The sequence below is a fragment of the Toxorhynchites rutilus genome, chromosome 3 (genome assembly GCF_029784135.1).
Source record: "Toxorhynchites rutilus septentrionalis strain SRP chromosome 3, ASM2978413v1, whole genome shotgun sequence".
In the NCBI taxonomy this organism is placed as follows: domain Eukaryota; kingdom Metazoa; phylum Arthropoda; class Insecta; order Diptera; family Culicidae; genus Toxorhynchites; species Toxorhynchites rutilus.
In genome coordinates, this window is record NC_073746.1 from 43,789,841 (window position 1) to 43,811,668 (window position 21,828).

The 21,828-nt window shown below is 37.5% G+C and overlaps 1 protein-coding gene across 3 annotated transcripts in view; it reads left to right on the forward strand.

Moving 5' to 3' along the window:
• LOC129774839 (calmodulin-lysine N-methyltransferase) overlaps positions 1-21,828 on the forward strand; it is a 64,425-nt gene that overhangs the window by 22,320 nt on the left and 20,277 nt on the right. Inside the window, exons 1-2 of one of the 3 annotated variants that reach the window (XM_055778851.1) lie at positions 9,313-9,419; positions 9,484-9,976. The exons of 1 other annotated variant lie outside the window; for it this stretch is intronic. The gene's annotated coding sequence lies outside the window, so the exon portion shown is untranslated. Of the gene's footprint in view, positions 1-9,312; positions 9,420-9,483; positions 9,977-10,274; positions 10,431-21,828 lie in introns of those variants that run through there. One more of the 3 variants, XM_055778853.1, reaches the window with a different exon arrangement.

Here is a 21,828-nt window from a genome sequence, read left to right on the forward strand (position 1 = left end):
AAAGATAAAGAAACAAATGATGAAATAATGAGTTATGAAAATATTCTTTGTTATATTCGTATATAATATATAAAACATACGAAATGCATACCTTCTAAACTTCTAAACTTCTGAGGTAGGGTGTAAGTGGTAGGAGGAGGAGGTGAGATATTTTCCTTGTAGTTCGATGAACAACGAAAAAAGTAGTTGCATTATCATTATCTAGATTTTCTAGAGCAACACATTTACAGCGGCAGCTGTTCGGATGTTAATTCCATAGTTTCTTCAAATTACGATGTTATGTCACTTTATTTAAGATAATTCATTTCGGTCCTTACTATCTTAGTGACAAGTGGCATCCTTTCAGAAGTTCCAGAGTTTGTCAATTTGTTCTTATACCTCATAACTCCTCTCATTACAGCAATACTTTTTTCGTGCGTGCGATTAATTTATGGAATCAAAAAAAAAAATTAAACACAAATTTCTGCATAACTCGAGAACTAATCAAACAAATTGAGCCAAATTTGGCATGTGGAGGTTTCTATGATGAATCAACACTCCTCCCCTCTCTCTAAGGAGGAGGGGAGGCTACCATACAGATGAAGCATAAGTTTTTGCATAACAGAAACCATAACAGAAAGCCAAATCCCATATTGTAGAACATATGGGAATTGAATGTTCGCAATTTTTCCCATTTTCTTCAGAGTTTTCCGAAAATTTTCAATTGTCATATTTTGTTGGGATATGTTTGATTGAAATATGTGTATTAATCAGTCTAGACTGTCTTCTGAGAAGAGCAAACCTTGCTTTTTTGGCTCTTCCAGTGTTCAGTGGGGAAAACAAGATCATCTATCTATTGTCGATCAATTGACATTGGTAAGATATACAATGAAATAATTACCTATCTATTATCTTTTCTCAATAACAACAGTGTGTATTATACATATTTCAATCAAACATATTCCAACAAAACATGACAATTGCATCAATCAAAATTTGCGAAAACTCAATTATATTCAATTATACATTATACATATTTCAATCAAACATATTCCAACAAAACATGACAATTGAAAATTTTCGGAAAACTCTGAAGAAAATGGGGAAATTTTGTGAAAATTCAATTCCCATAAGTTCTACAATTTGATAGTGACAAGCGTTGTTAGTCCATTCAATGCTGGCGATAACGAAATTAACCTTTATTCGAAAGTGGAAATGGATTTTAATGTGATAAAACTCACTCCTATAGTTTCTTCTAGCTATATAAATAAGAATGGATGGACGAACGATAAGAGCAAAACCTGAGAAAGGAATTGTCCGATTTAGGGCTGTCTTTGTTCTATCATATTTTCTGTATCACACATTTATTTCATGTAACGAAGAAACATATTATTTGAAAGTGATTGAAAAATCTTGAACAAGAATTGTGTCTGAAAAATATCTGATATTATAATGACGAGTTTTGGTAGAAGTACTAGGAATTTTATAGTAAAAGGTAATTCTAAAGGGTGGATTAGAAGAACAATTCATGAACAGTTCTTCGATTGGACCCAACGTGAAACAAAGAACAAATTACAAAAAAAAACAATTTTTGAGCGGGACGAAATTTGCCGGGTCAGCTAGTTTAAAATGAAAATGTCATTTATCAATCATACATAGGGGTCCATCTTCCCCAACCTGTCCGTTTTACCCGACTTTAACAGACCGAAATGTTTTCAAAATACTATGCTGTTATTTAGAAAAGGTAATAGAGAGGTAATTCTTTCATTGTATCTCCTACCAATGTCAATTGGTCGGCAATAGATAGATGATCTTATTTTTCTCAGTTAACATTGAAAGAGCCAGAAAAGCAAGGTTTGCTCTTCTCAGAAGACAGTCTAGACTGATTTCGAAAAAATTGAGGAAGCAAAAATACTTTCATGGCTAATATTCTCACACTCACTAAGTTCGAATGAATACTGAGAGGGTGCTGCCAATTTCATAGACGAGTTGGCGCGAAAATTCGGAATCAGTTTATGAACGATCAAGATTCGGTAGTTAGAAAAAAAAATGTAAACTCAAATCTTGGCGAAGGGGCCGAATGTGAAAATGGATACCATTTCAGTGCGTAGAACACACGTACAACGTTTAGCGTGAACAGCTGGTTCACTCAATGCATACCACCGTGATTGATAGATTCCAACAACCCATTAACCCATGGATCACATTTCAAAAGACGCCTATGCAATAGCAACAACATTGTTTAATGGTGTTCAGCAACGGTAGAATAAACGAATTCATCTGTGGCTTCATCGTTTCTGCTAAGGATTCCCGACAAGTAATGTTCATAATACCCTTCCCCGAAGGAGGGAACGTGAAACGGCTATAAGAAAGAAAGGTTATTTTAACAGCGGATATTGAGCTTTCATTAAAACCGATCGGAAAATCCTCAGCATGCGTTTTTATGTCGCCGTCTATACAGATTCACTTCCATCCGTTTGAGTTTAATTGATATTGGTTCTTTTTTTCCGCTTATAGTAATTGTATTGTATGAGCTGGTGTTAATAATAATGTGATAAAATAAAAATATGGAGCCTGATCACGAACACCACTTCACGGTGAAAACGAAATGAATTATATGCAAGGTTATACATAAAGATTCAAATGTTTGACAATGGGCCTGATCACGAACATCAATTCACGGTGAAAACGAGATGACAAGCTTGGGCAGCCTCGGTTCCTTATCCTCGTTAGATGGGGACTTCGCCACCATGACATTGACCTCAGGATAATTTTATTACGAAAAAATTAATACATAATAAAAAATGCGCACAAGTGCCCTTTATACGTAAGTACCAACATTGGCAGTAGTTACTACAGGCGATTGGGCGATTTCGGATCGATTCTTAGAAGATCGACCTTTTGTACTCGAGAAAATCGTTTTTTTTGGTTTCGATCTATTCGATCTTAGAAAAACTTTTTGTAGATCTGTTTCTAAGTACCGTTCTGAAACATATTTCGGACAACATCATAATTCGGACACTTTGTTCTAATATGCTATAACTATAAATGCTATAACTATATATAACTATAATATTCACTTATCACAATTGCTTCTTTAGAGTGATCCCTTGGTTTCACTATCACTTCATTTGAGAATTACATTTAAATTATTACATAGTATTTAGAGAAAAGAGATTGGTTTGCCTACCGTAATGATGCGCGACAACGATGTTGCTGATACCAAAGAAGGTATCTGTGAGCTGTTTCGGAAGCAGTTTAGCGGAGTTTTTGTTGACGAAAAACTCAATAGCCATCAAATTTCTTCAACTATTAGCAACGTTCCCAGCCTGTCGTCTGTTGGTAATAATCCGTCAATAAATGCCGTTATTGTACACGATGCCTGCAAAAAATTAAGGATTTCTTCAAATGCTGGACCTGACGGTATCCCTTCTATTATTTTGAAGAAGTGCTCAAGCAACCTCTCGACACCGTTGAGCATCTTGTTCCGCCGTTCCATCCTCTGTGGTACTTTTCCAAATGTGTGGAAGAAGTCATTCGTGTTCCCGGTATTCAAGAAGGTTTGCAAGAAGAACGTCAGGAACTACAGAGGAATTGCCTGCCTATGCGCTATCTCCAAACTATTTGAGATAATTATTTTGGATTACATTTCCCATGCTTGCAACAGCTACATTGCAGATGAACAACATGGATTCATGTCTAAGAGATCAACGACTACAAATCTCGTTCTGCATACTTCGTACATTGCCCGCTCTCTAGAATCTCGAAATCAAATTGATGCGGTGTACACAGATTTAATCAACCACGACATTGCAATAGCTAAGCTCCATCGTCTTGGATTCAACGGTTCTTTTTTGAAGTGGCTTCATTCATACCTCACTGATCGCGAAATGTCAGTGAAATTAGGAGACACTATATCTACGTCTTTTCGCGTAACATCAGGTGTTCCTCAAGGCAGTCACCTGGGTCCATACATATTTCTGTTGTACCTTAACGATGTAAATTTTAGCCTCAAGTGTCTGAAACTTTCATATGCGGATGACTTTAAATTGTTCCTCCCAGTGCATCCCTCTTGCATCGAAGAAGCTGAGTTTTTACAACAGCAATTAGACATATTCGCCCAATAGTGTGTAACCAACAGGATGTTTTTAAACCCTTCAAAATGTTCAGTCATTTAATTCTCACGCAAGCGTTCGTCAATAAGCTTCGGATATAAGCTGCATGGTGTTTTACTTGACCGTGTCAACACAATCAAAGACCTCGAGATTATGTTGGATTGTAAATTAACCTTTCGAGTCCATATATCCTACATCGTATCTAAAGCGTCTAAAACTCTTGGTTTTCTCTTCCGCGTCACAAAGGACTTCAAGGACGTACACTGCATTGAGGCTCTCTATTGCTCATTGGTACGCTCGATCCTTGAATATGCATGCGTGGTTTGTTCACCGTATTACCAGAATGTTCAGCGAATTGAGTCGATACAGCGAAAATTCGTTCGTTTCGCCTTGCGCAATTTACCGTGGAATGATCCAATAAACCTACCTAGATACGAGGATCGCTGCAAATTGATTGGACTGGACTTATTAGCTTCACGCAGGAACGTTGCCAAGGCCCTATTTACCTCCGACTTGATTTTGTCGAACATCGATTGTCCTGAGCTCCTTCGGTTGATTAATTTCAACATAAATCGCCGTAATTTACGATCTCAGAACTATTTATACATCCCATCAACCCGAACAAATTACGGGTACAATGAACCTATATCTAGCATGTGCCGCGTATTTAACCGTTGTAGTGTCTGTTTCGATTTCCGTCTGTCTCGTTCGTCCTTCAAAAAAATGTATTCTATTGCTCTTAATTAACTTGATTAGTTACAGTAGTATATATTTACATAGTTGTAGTTTGTAGTGGTAGTATTATAAGTAGTAGTAGTAGTTATGAAGCATTAGGGCATCCATGTATAGTCTGTTGTCTTTGTAAAATAAAAAAAATTAATAAAAATAGTAGGAAAAAATGCAACAGCACCACTCAATATCGTTTGTGTTTGAGGTTTGATTAGCGTGAGCAAATAGAATTTATCCCTTCATCAACATTTAAATGTCTCTCGTGTTTATCCGTCCTCATCAGTTCTCGTCATTGTTATCAGGTTATTGTGATTGCTTGGTAAGTGTTTTGCAGTTGACTATAAAATATAATAAAGTGTAATGTAATTTTCGTTCAAAAAATAACAAAATAAAGTGTCCGAAATTTGAATTCAATCTGTCCGAAATTTGATTTTTTTTAAATAAATAGTATCCGAAGTTTGATTCTTATTCGCTTAATTTGAAAAGCATTTTATTCGATGATATTTTTATGTTTTAAATCCAATAGATACCAAAGTAGAAAGCTTAAAAGCATATTGAACTAATTTATTGAAAATATCTACCAAATAATACCTGTGCATAAAGTTGAGAACTGTTTTCTGCGTCCGAAATATGATTCAGGGTATATATTGATTTTTTATTTCACCAATAGCACCCTAACGTTTTTTTATACATAATGTCAATATTTGGATCGCTTCATCTACGATTTACTTCTGTACATATACTGACAGAAACAGAACTAGCGGCAGCTACTGAGGGGTTAAACTGTAACCAGTATAGAATATAGAAAGGTTGGTTTTTAAAACTGGCGCTAAAATCAAGAATCGGCTTCGACTAAATGACAGATGTATGGCACGATTGGCTTTTTCGGATCATTGTCAGCTGAGTTCTGGGCGGTTGTTGAATTTCCAATAATGCTTTTTCAATTGATTTATTCAATTTTTATTTTCATAGAGAAAATGCAGTTAAATCGAAAAAATGTTTTTGATTTTTCAAAGACCGATTTAGCAAAGATCGATACTTCGGTACCGATTTAATCAGGGGATCGGTCCCTACGCCGTTTGAAAAATCTATTCGACAAGATCGATCTTTTTATAAAGATCGCCCAATCCTAGTGTTAGCAGAACAGCACCAAAAGTACCATTGAGGAGTACTAGCCGGTCGAAAACAACTGTCAGAAGATTGAATTAGCATAGAAAAAATGGGAAAGAAAACAACCAATATTCAGGAGGCGATCTGGCGTAGTGGTAACATCCATGCCTCTCACGCTGAAGGTCACGAGTTCAACTCCCGACATTCTTCCAAAAATGGTAGTAAAAGTAACGAACCAGCCAAATGAGTTGAAAATCACTATAATACAGATAAAAAAAAGACAATATTCAGCTTAAATACACATGGTCAACAAGAATTACTCACAAAGTTATTTTTACTCAGATTTCTGAAGAAATTTTTAACTAAATTCATTTATCACTCTAATGAAAAAAAATCCTTCAATTTTGAAACCAGTGTATCTTGCTTTTGATTTTTATGATGCACGATTGGTCACCACGATTGTTTTCGTAATTGCTCCTTTTGGTCGGTAGCATCTGAGAAGTACAAATTGGACTAATCAGTACGTGGCAGTGGCGTCGAGTGAAGCTTTTGCACCCGGGGCGGAAAAGTTGATTTGCACACCCACCCCCGTCAGAAATCATATTTATCCAATTTCTTCATATAAATTCGGTTCATTCTGCACCACTAAAATCGTGCACCCGGGGACGGTCCACCCCCTCCGCACCCCCCAGTCGACGCCAGTAGTACGTGAGGTTTAGCGCGTTTATATAATGTTTGACATTTCACAGTTATGTAATGGTTTGTTTCAATAAATAGATACTATTTCCAATCGATTGATGTAAACATTTTCGCGATCTATTATGAAATGGTCAAGTTATTAACATTCGAAATGATTCATTTTTCGGTACATCACTCACTTTTTAGATTACCATCTTACTCCTTACACCCCTCCATTTAACGTAGTCCCACGTTAAAATGCCAACAAAGGTACTCCGTCCCTCCTATCATACAGATTTGTACTGAATAATTATTCTCTCAGTGATGGAGTATGGTAATTTGTTTTTTTCAATCAGCTGTCAACACACCTCATAGAAGCTGTGTAAGTTAAGTGCCTTTGTGTTCGCATTGCGTTGGGGTTTATGCTCTCAATGCACACCATGAGTTTCTGGGTTAGAACAGGTGCACTCCAACTAATAAATCGCTTCACTTTGTGATCTCTTCGGTTCCTCATCTGGTGTGATGTTATGGACCATTTGATGATCGGAAACATTGCACAGCTCACCGATCTTAATCATTGATTTGGATTCTTGTTTTTCTTGCGAATTCATCTTCATGCAGGTTGAACATTAGTTTTTCATACTTTTTTTTCCCTTTATTATAGTGACTTTCAACACTTTTGGCTGTTTCGTCACTATTACTTTCATTTTTGGAAGAATTATGGGAATGAGAATTGAATTCGTGACCTTTGCGTGAGAGGTATAGATGTTACCACTACGCCAGATCGCTTCCCACATAAACTGTATTTGTATTTTTACTACATCAATTTCTCTGTTCATTTTGATCTGTCCATGATACAGGAAATTCATGGAATTATAGGTTATCTTTAATCGGAGGTAGTTCTAACAATAAAATATTAGTTGACAGGCTCAACCGAATCAGACACTGTTGGTTATGAGAGCTATGGAATAGTCTACTCAAATAAGATTTGTGTACATGAGCAAATGTGGCCATCTAGCCTCAAAAGCCGGCCATTCATATACATATATTTTTGAATTTTCTAGACCTTGTTGTTTTTTTTCCCTCCTCTCACTCCCATCTCTAAAGAACTCATACTTGAGCTTTCTAGAGTTGGTCACCTTTTTTTAACAGGACACTACAACACAGAGGTAAGAGGGCAAACCATAACCATTGAGATAATAGTTGGATCCCAGTGATTTTTTATTTTTTTAAGGGATCCAAAAGAGATCAAAGATTAATTAAACATTATTTGTGTGGCTAAATAAAAGGGGGATGGAGCAATAGTCTGTCCACATTTACATGTTCACAACATTTATATGATAGAACTGTTTATTTTTGTCTTCAGATGCAAACGCAGCTTGATCTTAAACAACTCGGGACGAGTTCTCTTTTTTTATGCAAAGGTAAAACATTGAATTGGGACGGTCCATAAAAAAGAAAACGCTGTTGACCAATGCTAGATGTTGCTCGAGCTCTCAATAAGTGCTGTGCCTGTCGTGTAGCGTAATAATGGTGGGGATTGTCATGTTGTGATGTATGGTATGGTATGTAGTATACTGTGTACAAGTTTCATGGACTGAAGTTTCTGCAATCCAAAAAGAGGCAAGATACCGTGAGACTCATTCTGATACAGTTGTAGAGTTGGATACAGACTCGGAAGACTATAAATAATATTTAGACACCTGTTCTGCAAAGTCTGTATTTTTTTGAGTCTTGTTTTGCATGCATACTTCTAAACTAATAGCCCGTATTGGAGATTAGAATGGATGCGCGCAAAATAGAAACTGATTAATGCTTTTTGAGACATAAAAGGTGATACTCTCTTCAGGATACCACCAAGGGAAGCGAGTTTTTTCTCAACGAAATTCACCTGAAAACTCCAAGACAAGGTTGAATCTAGAATGACCCCCACATATTAGAAGCTATGCACCCTTTCGATGGGTACATTTGATATCTGGAGATCAGGACATGTTGTTGTTTTCATTCTAAGTGAATGGGAAAACATGTATTTGGTCTTCGCCAGGTTGAGTGACAATAGATTTGCCTGAAAGTAATCCCCAAGGAGAGCCAGATCATACTCTATATGTGACACTATGGTTCCCGGATCCGGGCTTGGGTAAAATAGTGCTGTATCGTCAGCCAACAGTTTTGCAGTCCCTTTTAGAGGTAGACTGCCAATGTCGTTCACATACAACAAAAATAACAGGGGTCCAATATTGCTGCCCTGAGGTACCCCTATATTTATGGAACACAATGTGCTTTTGGAATTGTTTACTGCAACATATTGCTGCCTACCAGTTAAGTAACTGTGTACTAAATCATTAGCTACACCTCGGATTCCGTAAGTGTTCAGCTTATTCAAAAGTATATTATGATCGATTGTGTCAAAGGTTTTTAAAGGTCTAAAAAGAGTGCGCCAACCACCATTTTTCGATCAATACCACTAATGCATTTTAATGTAGAAATTGGCCATGCAAAAGTAGGCATCCAAACAAACGATTCTAAAAAGGGGACACACTGCTTCCCTCACTTTTAATTAATGTTCTGTACAATTAAAAATACACATCACCACCTTCAAGCCAATTGAACAATGCCACATCGGAAAGAGCCCCTGCATTCGCTTCTTTGTCTCGGACGCTTCGTTTGCGGCTCAAATTTTCATTCCACTCTGGCGTTCGACCCCGCGATCCTCATCTGAAAGCGCAAAACAGCCGCCGAGTGGAGGAAATGGAGGTATCGGCATCAGTACATTTGTTGTATCGGTATCGGAGCATCTGATGGGATCTGGTAAGACAGCAGCCGTAATGTAAACGCAGGCTTTCTCGGCTATCGCACAAGAGTTTCTTTTCAGTTTCGGCGTCCCGTCGCTGCTCTAGAGGATGATTCTTTTCCGAAACATACGCGACAGCGTCACGACCCGTCTGGTGGTCGGCTTGTAGCTAAGGAAGCGTATAGCGCCAAGATTAGCCAATTTGCTCGGCGTTAGTTGATTCGGTCGTTTCATTCCGAAAACATCTCACTCGATGATACATACCGCTCACCAGTAGCGACACGGCGGGCTTTCGTTTAGGTCTAGTTGGGAAGAAAAATACGCGCGCTTGGACTTCACACCGTTGAGCGCTGTCGTTCCTTATTATATAATTACAAACTGTGAACAGAGTGTAAAAAGTGAATTAATTCTAAGATCCATTCCTGAAGAGATGGACAGTGATAGTGGTTATACACGACCGTGATTTTCGGTAGTACAAATCGAACAGATTATAGTTTTCCATCCAACGGTGAATAGATCTCTCCATCGGATTATAGAGAAACAACCAGAGAGATATACGACAACAAAGTATCCGGTTCGTTCTTGTGACTTCCTCTAATTGAGTATATGAAAAACAAATTTTTCAAACAAAATCATTGTTTAATGCTAGAAAAACGGTTTCACTATCTGACCATTTCCCTTTTTCTTGAGAATGTTTGTTAAAGGATACCTAACAACACATATGTAAAAATCACCGAGGAAGATGTTATGTGAGAATTTGTGGTGGAGACGCGTGGTGTGTTCTTTTGAACCAGTGTAGTGGTTCTCATTCTTTTGCGACCCTATAATATTTGATGGATAAATTACGCTAAGGTTAATCAAGGCAGTACTTTTCTTTACGTTTGATGAGACTTATATGTTGGATTTGAGATACAAATTTCGTGATACAAGCCTGCGTTTGCAACAGTGCCAACCTCATATCGTTTTCAGCTTTTGTTGCTTGCCTTGGTCTTGATTTGAAGAAGAGTTGCATTTCTGCTCTCGCTAAGGTACTATAAAGCAAACTGAATGAGGATCTTAAACGCCCACAAAGAAACTTTTCGAACATATGGCACATCCAAATTGGTGCAAGTGACTTTCACTTAACAAATCACGAGCCAAGGAATCAAGTAGCATCTTCTTGCGTCAGTTTACGAAAATACCTCTTAAATGATCCAAAGAGTCTAGAGCAGGGGTTCTCAAACTATTTTGGGCAAGAGACCCCTTTTCCAGAATGAAGTCATACCTCAGCCCCTATAGCCTAATCTCTTTGAAAATGCTATCTTTCGTTTTTTTTACTGAATAACTATCAATTTCAAAACATCCGTACCACCCAAGGCAAAAGGTTCAATTCACATTCCCGACATTCTTCCAAAAAAAGGAGGTAATGTGACAAACCAGAAGAAAATATTTTCTCATCATATCCAACAAAATAAATAGACATTTAATTTAGTAAATATCAAGTGTAGTTAATAATTATTCATACAAATCACTTACAAACTATGTAATGTGGAAAATGTGAATATTCTTTTCTGCTTAAATTTTGTTTTGTAAGAAAGACCGATATTATTGATACTGTTTCAATCAACTTGAGATCGTCACGTTGCAGCTGAAACACAAATTCGAAAAAGCTGAAAATCTTGCTAAGCAAGAGCCTCTTGGTGGTTAGCGAACTCCAGCGTGTAGATATAACCGAGTAAAGATTTCTCATATAGTTGAGAAAATAATCGAGAGTTCAAAGAATTGTATCGAAGCTTATTAATAGCGTGAACCCGTTCTCGTTTTTTTACTTGCCGAATTTTCCATTTTGTACTTTTTGTACTTTTCTCTTTTCATCTTGTGCACGCTCATGAGTCTCTAAAATGTACAGCAATAAATTTTCTACTAAAGTATTAGTCATTTTAATAACAGGGTGGTTCATACTCATACTAGCACTATTGAAGTTTCAAATAAGAACTTGTGTTATTTAATACTACATTTACGGACGTTTCTTATATACAGTTATTACATGTCAAACCAATATGGTGATTCTCATATCTTCGTGAAAAGCGGTAGATTTGTTCTTTATCTTCAAATATTAAACCCATATTTTTTTTTTATTTTTTCATAAGGGTGCCCATTCCCGTTTTAGGGTGGTTCGAAAAATTGTTTTTCGATTTTTTTCGTCTTTTTCCCAAAAATGTTTTTTGACGTAGAACTACGTCCTTCATTAAGGGTGCCAAATCAGAAAACAGGTCACGTTTTATGAAATAAAGTTAATGTTAATAACTATTTTTGCTGCGAACGGATTTTCACGATTTGTATATCAATCAAATAGGAAATATTCTAAGATTTGTTTGATATGATGCACATTACTATCCCAAAGTCTGTATATGGTTGAAATTGATGAAAATTGGAAGCAATCTCATTTCCTCATACATTTGTGCTGACCATTTATGTGCTCTCCCGAACAGAGCTGTCAATATCGAGCAACTTATCGACGAACAACGAAGGGGAAATTGTAAGATTTAAAGTCTCCGTGAACAAAGGAAAAGAAGAATAACGAAGGGGAATATTTGCCTAGATTATAAACAGTAGATCTCGCTGAGGCAAACGTTCATTCTTCTTGAGGACACCGACTAGACAACACCGTTGCTGAGCGAGCTGAACCGCGAAAGATCGAGTGCCGAGGGCAATTGGGGTAATATGAGGAAAGAGTAGAGTTTTCGAAGGACATTTTTGAAGGCTAGAGATGAATGAACCGAAGATGTTTAAAGTCTCTTTAATTCAACAAGGGAAGGAAAGGAAAAGAAGCAATGAACATCGCTTATTCTTCCTTCTTTTGCGCCACCACATGTCTTCGTTTCGGACTGAGCTGTGAACGTGACCAAGGCACTCACTTCGCTGATGTTTCTAGCATTGCAATCATTGCATCAAACTGACGCCATTGCATTGATGTTTTGAGCTACACAATAAATGTTCTGGAATTGTGTCTGTGATTTGCTTTAGCGTGCCAGTAGCACAACATTCTCCACCAATGATGACAGCTACGCTAATCGAGACCGGCAATATTAACATAAAGGGCTTCTGTTGAGAAGAGCGTAAAACGGAGATAAGTGTGTGTATATTTAGTTGCTTCAAGTCACCGATATATGGATATTTGTGTACGTACGTGCGTGCTTCATAACTCGTACGCAAAAATAGTGCATCTCCGCTACGCTGAAACCTCATTCTCCTTCCGTATCTCCTTCCGTGCACATTGGTGGTGCAAATTATGCCGCAGTTAATATTGTTTATTTTCCGTCATCATAAAGGCTTCGTTGGTGCCTATGACTTTTCATCAATACATTGAACTGACGCTATGGCGGAGCAGGCGTTAAGGTTGTGGGACTACCAAGGATCTTGAACGTCGTGCTGGAATGTTATAAGCTATTTGGGTTCGCGTGCCAGTCGCAAAACTGCCTTCAACTAGGATTGAATTTGCGCTAATCTTGATCATAAACAATGCTGCTCTTTTCGAGGTTGTTGAGATTAACAGAAAAAGATCATTTCGTTTATTTAGTCACCATGGAAGTAAATGTCGTTCTGGAATTTTGTATGTGATTTGGTTTGGCAGTAGTAAAACTTTCTCCACTAGCGACATATATAAAATAACAGCGTAGTTCTACGTCAAAAATGCGGTCGTGTCTTGGACACAACCTCCTATAATTTTTTTTCCGAAAATTTAAAACTATTGAACTACTGGACCGATTCAGATGATCGATATATCAAATTAAATTCAATTACTTAGTCCCCAGCAAACATTAAATCGCATAACAAGCGTATATATAACATCATTTGCCCTAAAATTTGGTTGGCATATAATGCGCCTAACTTGCATATGCATGCAAAAGTGGAGGCCATATACATACATGGCAAATGCTTACCGAATTTGTTTGGATGAATATGCAACTTTGACCGGCTATAATAGCGATTATGTTGGAATTGAATTGCGATCTAATATGAATATATTCATGAATTGTCAAAGCACCAAATACGACTTTTGCCATACTTATATACGATTCTGTAATAAATCGTAGAAAAAAACGAAACAAATGGCGCAAAATATTTTCGTGAAATGTTTATTACAACCTCACGAACCGCCATTTTTATATATTTATGTTCGTAGAAATAATAATTGTTTGATTGACTCGTGTTGGGAGTGGAATATGAATGTTTAAAATGCCACAGATTGATGTTTGGTGAAAACTGCTCCGATGTGGGTTCAAACTCCAGTCGTCTAGATTATCATCCACCAGCTATCTCGCGCGGCTATCTGAAATTTAGTTCAACAGCGGTTAAAACTTTCGAGTGCATCAGCATTTCAATGACATTTCAATATGATGTAATATGTTTTTTATTAGGATTTAATATGATTTACTGTTTCATGATTTTCTTCAGCATGCAACACGATTTACTAAAGTACTGAATCGATTTAAATTATACGCTTATACGACACACAAACTGCATCAGCGTAATATATGCATATGATGCGGATTAAATATATTTTACGACAATGTACATCATAAAATTGATGTTTATTATACCGAATTGCGACTTAATTTGATAATGGTATATAAAATCGAGTTTTTACATTTTATGCGATTTCAAATATACACGATACATACTTTGATTGATATTATACGCGATTATGATTTATTCGGATTTCTTGTAAGACTTGGCACGTGCAAAATCATACGATTTAATGTTTGCTGGGTCTTTTCGGGAAAAAATTTAGACTTGCAAAAAAGAATGGATTTTGTTTTCGTAATTATTGATTGTATTTGTTTTTTATAGATATGATCTTTTTTTCATTTTTAAGTTATGATTTCAACCATCGGTTAAGTTAAAAAAAATGTTTCTCCCTTTTTCAAAAAAATCTTTTTTGAAAAATTCGGAACATTTTAACAACTGAACCGATTTAGATAATCGACATATCAAGTTGAAGCCCTTGATCTAGCCTTCATTGAGAAAATATTACATTTGCGAAAAACTCTGATTTTCGCTTTAGTTATTATTGATTGTGTTAGTTTTTCATAGTATTCTCGGTTAAAGATAGAAGGCGCTATATATTTTTTTTATTTTTTCTTGAAAGCTGAGCTGAAAGCTTTTACATAACATATCCAGGATTCAAAGATGTGCCTTTTTTCGTTTTTGAATTATGATTCAAAAAACTTGTTATCAGTCTACGTTCAATAGTCCCATGCAACTAGACTAGATATATGCAACTAAAGGGTGTGTCACATCAAATTGCATCACGGAAAAAACGCTGTAGAAATTTAATTTTTAGGAATTATATCTTCAGCTTTCGCTTATAATCAGATAAGAGTGTATAGATCACGTTGGCCATGTTTCACTGTCAATTTTTCGTAAATTTGGAAAAATGTCGTCGAACGAAAAAGAGCATCGTGAATTAATCCTGCGCACTCATTTCGAGAATCCGGAGTTGTCACATCGGGACATCGGTAAGATGCTGGGAATCGTCCAATCCACGGTCAGCAGAGTACTAAAACAATACTTCGAGAATCTAACCATCGAGCGGAAGGTGAAGAACGGCAAAAATGGATGCTCCGTCAGTGAAAAAGATCACAAGCGCGTAGTTAAGCAGTTTAGACGTGATCCAAGAAGTTCGGTCCGGGATGTCGCCAATAAGCTGAATTTGTCAAGTTCATTCGTCCAGCGGACCAAGCAGCGGGAGGGCCTGCGTACATACAAGGTTCAGAAGGCTCCTAACCGCGACGAAAGGCAAAACATGGTGGGGAAGACGCGAGCCCGGAAGCTGTACACCGAAATGCTGACGAAGCCGCATTGCCTGGTAATGGACGACGGAACCTACGTCAAAGCGGACTTTCGTCAGCTGCCGGGCATGTTGTTCTTCTCCGCAGAGGACAAATTCAGCGTTCCGGAGGAGATTCGCAAGCAGAAACTATCCAAGTTTGCCAAAAAGTACATGGTGTGGCAAGCGATCTGCTCTTGCGGAAAGCGGAGCGCCCCCTTCGTGATGACCGGCACGGTAAACGGGCAGGTTTACCTTAAGGAGTGCCTACAGAAGCGCTTACTACCACTATTGAAGCAGCACGAGGGCCCGACCATCTTCTGGCCGGATCTCGCTTCGTGCCACTATTCAAAGGACGTGTTGGAGTGGTACGTAGCCAACGGGGTCACCTTCGTGCCAAAGGAAATGAACCCGCCCAACGCGCCGGAGCTTCGCCCAATAGAGAAATATTGGGCGATTATGAAGCAGGCCCTCCGGAAGAACCCAAAAGTTGTCAAATCGGAGGCGGACTTCAAGAGAAAATGGATTTCTGTTACAACCTGACGTTGTACAGAACCTTATGGACGGGGTAAAGAGGAAGGTGCGAGCATACGGGCTTGGGCTCGAAGTATGAATAAAAAGTTGTTTAATAGTTTTTATTTTACTGTCTAAAATTTTCAAAAGGATCGGTCTACTGGGCGAATTTCTACAGCGTTTTTTCCGTGATGCAATTTGATGTGACACACCCTTTATAATACAGACAAAATTCTAACCGTGAAGTTGTAAACACCAAAAGAAGTAGAGTAATAGAACCCACCATCAGCAACAGGAGCAAAGCTGCAACATTAACAACAACAGCAGTAACAACATCGATAGCATCAACAGCAGCAAATGTTTTTCAATTTTACTGTCACATCCTGTAAAAACACGAAGTGTTTACAGTGTTTTGTTATTTTTAGTGCTACGCAAATGCGTTTTCAGGATTTGTGGTATATCACTCATATTTCAAAGCAACGTAAAGCATCAGGCAAAACTTCGCACACTATCGGACCTTTGCAGTGTCACCAAATTTGCCTACTAAAGAGCTATTTATATAATTTCGATGCATTCTAAAGTAATACCTGAAGCGATAAACAAGTGACTGGAATAACATAATTTCGAAGTCCTACGTTAACAATTCGGTCGTGTCTTGAATATAACTCCCTATATATGTTGTGGCGCGACAGTAAAACTATTTCGCTTCTGGCTGCAGTTGCTGCAGGGTAGTTCACGCGTAGTTATAACGCGAGGTATTCATTAGTATTTAACCAGAACTATAAAAAACTATTCCCTGTTCATCTTAATCCAACTGAAAATTGTTTGTTTCACTCCACTCACTCACAAATAAATTTACTTTTTGGTGTATATCTAACATCACGATGATGGTAACTCACATACCAGAGTATAAACTCATTAACGCTTCTATACTCGCGCATACGGTCTCACAGACCGGGAATCAATAATTTTGTTTTGAGGAGGTCAAATCAAATGACTATTAAAAGTGAATGACGTTGAAGTTAAAAATATTTCTGGAGTATTTTCATACAGTTATATATATTTTTCTTCAAATAAATACCGATAACGCTTAAAAAAAACAAAATAGCAATATTAACATATTAAGGTCCGCACGTTTTGGGGCAAACTTGAACGCTTCATTTATTCGGACTCCACGAATGAGATCGATTCCTTTGATGTGGATGAGACGAAGGCGAGCCATCGGTAGGCCTTGTTAGATTCTTGGCAAACCAAGGATTTAACCTTCAAGTGTAGAAAACACGGGTTATTTCGTGATCCATCCGTAACAGACCGAACGCGAAACACGAGAAATCTCGTGAGCGGTCCGCAATGTGTTAAAGAGACACGCACAGTCTGACACCGTGCGCGAATATACGAGTTATGATTTTGCGCGCAAGTACAAGAGAATTAATATAAATATGGAATTATAAAGGTATCTATTTTAATCAATCGTATGTCCATCCTATCACCTTTCCGCTTCCCGCAAGTAAACTACGAACGCTTCCCGCAAACATAATTTTGGGTAAGATACGAATATAATTGTCAAAATGTGAATATTTGAGTGGAATTAAAAGAAATGCCATTCGCAATACAGGACACATGACTGATTCGTTCTCTGTAAATAGACTGAATGCTTTTCAGATGATGAATTTTCGGTAATATCTTGAGATATTTTTGGAATCAAATTTTGATATCTACAGTGACAGGTGATAATACGACGATCACAGTGGATGTGAAACAGACTGCTACAATTCTCTTCCACATCCGGATCGTACGCGCTCTGATAGCTCACTGAGCACCTTTTTGCATTATTTACGATGTTATGACTGGAGAACAGCAACCGCACAGGGAACAGAAAGATTTATGGCCCAATGTATTTTGCAGAAATCATTAAACACAACGTTATACGGTTTTAAATCATTTTAAAGTATGTGCCTGTCATCGTTTAACTTGTTAATTCATTTCTGAAGAGGTATGATGTTACGAAATACCAATTTAGAAAACTGCATAAATCAATCGTTGTAACATACATCAAGCATGTGTGAGTACATTAGTGATCGAATCGAACTGAACCGATCTGGAAAACACAACACACCTAATTCATTTTGTCAATAAATAATACCACAACGATCTACCCAAAACCTCAACCGTTTCTCCACTCCGAGAGCACGCTTCGAAAATCTGCCCCATCAGTTGAACAACTTAAAATGAAAAACGTTCAATTAACTTTTCGACAGCTCCGATTTCGGGGGAGGGTGGCACATTGTTTTGTTTTGTTTTTCTCGTTCATTTTTACACCTTCCTCCGATGGGGCCATATGGAAATGCGATGCCAAAACGACGGAACCCATCGAAACACATGTCCGAGTTCATTTTTCAATTTGCTCCATCCAGACAGGTCAGTAATTACTAACATTCACATCTGTCTGGGCGGCTGGTGAAAATTTTCCCATCCACCCACTTGTCTGCAGGCAACGCCGCTGGATGACGCCAGACCGTGAAAGTGAGCAATGGAACGCACCTCCCGGTTAACTTCTTCGCACGTTTCTGTTGATGATGGTGACGACGACGGCCAGCGGTCAGTTGTTGTTATTCTTGTTGCTCATATAAACGGTTTTCCTCGCTCCACTTGGTATCACCTCGATTGGCAGGTTGGCAATGGCAACTGGTGGTTTCGCACCGTACCCGCCCAGTCTGGGGTTGTGTGTGACAAAATTTATGAATGAAATTTATATTTCAGTCCTCCGCTCAACTCACCATCTCTGTCGAAATCTCTCCGCCGTTATGTTTCTTTCGTAGGGAGTGTTGGAATGTCTGCTTGGATTCATTTCCAGTTACCGCGTTGATTCTATTTCAAGCGGGTTGTTAGCAGAATTTTTGGATGAAAATGTCAACCAGTAAGCGAATTAGCTAGTACAGGTCAGACTCGATTATATGTGAATTGATTATATACAATTTTGGACTCGATTTTATACAGTTTGGATTTTTTTTAAATATTTCAAACATGGCTTATTTCAAGAAGAAATGTAGCCTTTCAACGTTAAGGTGAAGTTTAAGTGGCTATTACATGTACAGTGGGGTAAAAATCATGATTTTTGAAGATTTTGCTTGAATTTTCGCCAGGAATTGTTTATATCGATATTGCAGCCAAATTTGGAAAGATAGAAGTTGGGCGTCAAAGAACCAATTGTAGAGTGGTTAAAGAACTTCAATTTAATTGATACAAACAATCTAGTTTAATATAAATTTTTAGGATAAAATAAATAATAACACATGGAAAATCATTAACTTTTAAGTTTTTCACTTCTAAAATGTTATTAAAATCCACTAATTTAGTTGTTCCACTGCTATATTCTCTACTCAATTTTCTCATCTTTCAAATGAAAGCATCAGAATCGTCTTCCGTAGCGTACTTTTTAATGTAGAGCCAGTTTGAGGCGCAACCAACAAACGATGTCCTGCTCATACACTGAGGCAGAATCGGTTGTTCCAGTAACGAAGAGGCATATTGCGTGCATGTTGAACGAGTCACCAAACATAATGTGGAAGAAACTTCAAGGGAAGTCGAAACTGACCGCCATCCATAAGCAGAATCATCTCATTTTCGCCCGGTAATACATGGAATGGAAACTGGAATGGAGAAATGTTGTATTTTCCAATTTGGATGACCCGGACTGTTACAGTTGCTATTGGTACAATTTAAGTCGACGGAATGTCGTGAGATCGAAGCGAAACTTTGGGGGCGGAAGTTTGACAGTGTGGAGAGCCGTTTCCTATCACAGCAAGCTTCCCATTTGTTTCATTTTCACCCGAATGAACTCCGAAAAGTATCTTCAATTACTGGAGGACGTTTTGATTGGCCATATTGAGAATAACGCTACCGAGGATATCGTTTTTTCAGCAGGATAATGCATAGATGCGGCTATTGAACTCCCGGCCCCGTCAGGCTAACGCCATATGTGCCTTAATAAAATATATATTTTGGAAAAAAAAATGCATAGATCCACGTTTCCAAGCAATCGAAGGCATGGTTTGCTGAGAAGGACATTCCCCTTCTTGAATGACCTGCTTGCAGTCGATTGCAATCCCATAGAGTATCTATGGAGAATCTTGGCCGAGATGGTTTATGCAAACGGATGACAATTTGACAACATTTCCAGTCTCAAGGTGTAATTCAGGAGTGTTGGGCTATAATCAATATCGCAACACTTTAAAAGCTGTATGACTCGATGCCAAAACGAGTTTTCAAAGTGATCCGAAATGGAGGTGGACATACTAAATATTAGCTACCGATTGGACTCGAAATTTGCCGCACAAATATTCTTTTATTGAAAGTTTCGATGAAAATAAACAATAATAGTCTTTTATGAGCAAAACTGTACAAATAATTGATTTATTTTTAAAAATATTGAGGAAAAATAGGGTGCGGCTAAACGAATGTCTACCACTGTATAATTGAGTCTGCGCTGTATAAACAAAATTTGTCACCCCTGGTTGAGGAAAGACTTGATGGAAAATGCTTCCATCATATGTACCAAGTATCAATAAAATTGAAAAGATCGCGTCTAAACTTGCTGTTTTTCGGCTGGTTTGGCGTGAAATTGCTCTATTAAGAAGATTTATTTTTCAATTTTAATTCCACACACACCCTGTAACATTCAACCAATTATTTCATTGTCATTCTCAAAGTTTCACATTTAATTTGGGTTCATTTAAAGAATTAGAGACCTCACATAACCCCACAAAAATAGTCTACAGTGTTGAATCTTTCTGATGGACGACTATATCGACATATAATTATAAACACTTCGATCGATCTATCTTTTATAGCTGTTTAACAATAGAGAGCGAATGCTTATTGACTTATCTTTACTTTGTTTGAAACACAAGAGAGCAATTCTATCATTCATTGTCATTCTCTGTCATTCATGCTATTCTATTCTATTCAGTCATTGATGGTAAGTCATCACGTAACTATATGGCTTATGGCATATGGCTTCCTCGGCTGATTCGGGGAAAGTGCAATCGGGAAGTCCAAATGAAGGCCATATATCAATGATAATAAATATTTTACTAGTTTAGAGAATTAACATAGCTCCACGAAAAACGTCCAACGCATCGCATAGTTGCTCGTATTGATTGTTCTCATGAATAATCATGTCGGCCGTAGAATGAACGAAAAGTGTGCTAAGTTCCTAAGAATTATGATTTTCGTTAAAATATGCACAGTATGCAGTCTTTGTTCTGGTCGTGGATTTTTGGACAAAGAAGTTTCTTTCGGCTTTATTCTAGAGTCTAGAGTCTGCCGCTCTGATACTGATAAAAATAAATTAAGTAAATACTTATGTTGAAACGACGAAAGTTACTCTGGAAACGTTAGTACAATTCAATAATGAGAGGTATGTGTATTATGATGACCGCCGTCAAACTCAGATGATAATTGAATTGTTTTTTGAGAAACCCCATAAATTCATTTGACGAACTTGCGGGAAAACGACAAAAAAATGTTCTTATCAAAAAATTTACCTGGTCCTCCTCTTGTTTATTTTTGGTAAGTTTCGGTAATTACACCTTAAACATAATATATGGAATCACTTCATTCATCAATATAAGAGTTTGAGCTCAAAATATAACGCTCTAAAGTTAGTGGACTTTCTCAAACAAACGAGAAATGAGTGGTATATTTAACGGTTTTGACATGATTCAATTCAATTTTATGAACTTTTAATGTTTATAATGTTCATACCAAGAAAGCATGGGGTTGTTTATAAGTTATGTGTTGCATTAAAAAGTATATAGTACTACGGAACTTTGCCTTCAACTCAGTGTTCTTTAATGTTTTTAAGCATTTTTACAGTTCTCAATTGTGGGCTTACTATGTCATTCCAATGCCTTCAATCGTACATTGAGTGGTAAGCACAACGATACACTTATGCTCCAGGGCTGCCGAATTAATTTCCAACCCGAATAAAATGCTAGACAGTGACGGGATTCGAATTCTTGGCTTGGAAAAAAATTTCCTTAATATCATTTCAAAATGTGATTTTATTGGTCATTTCATGATTCGAACCTTGTCACTTG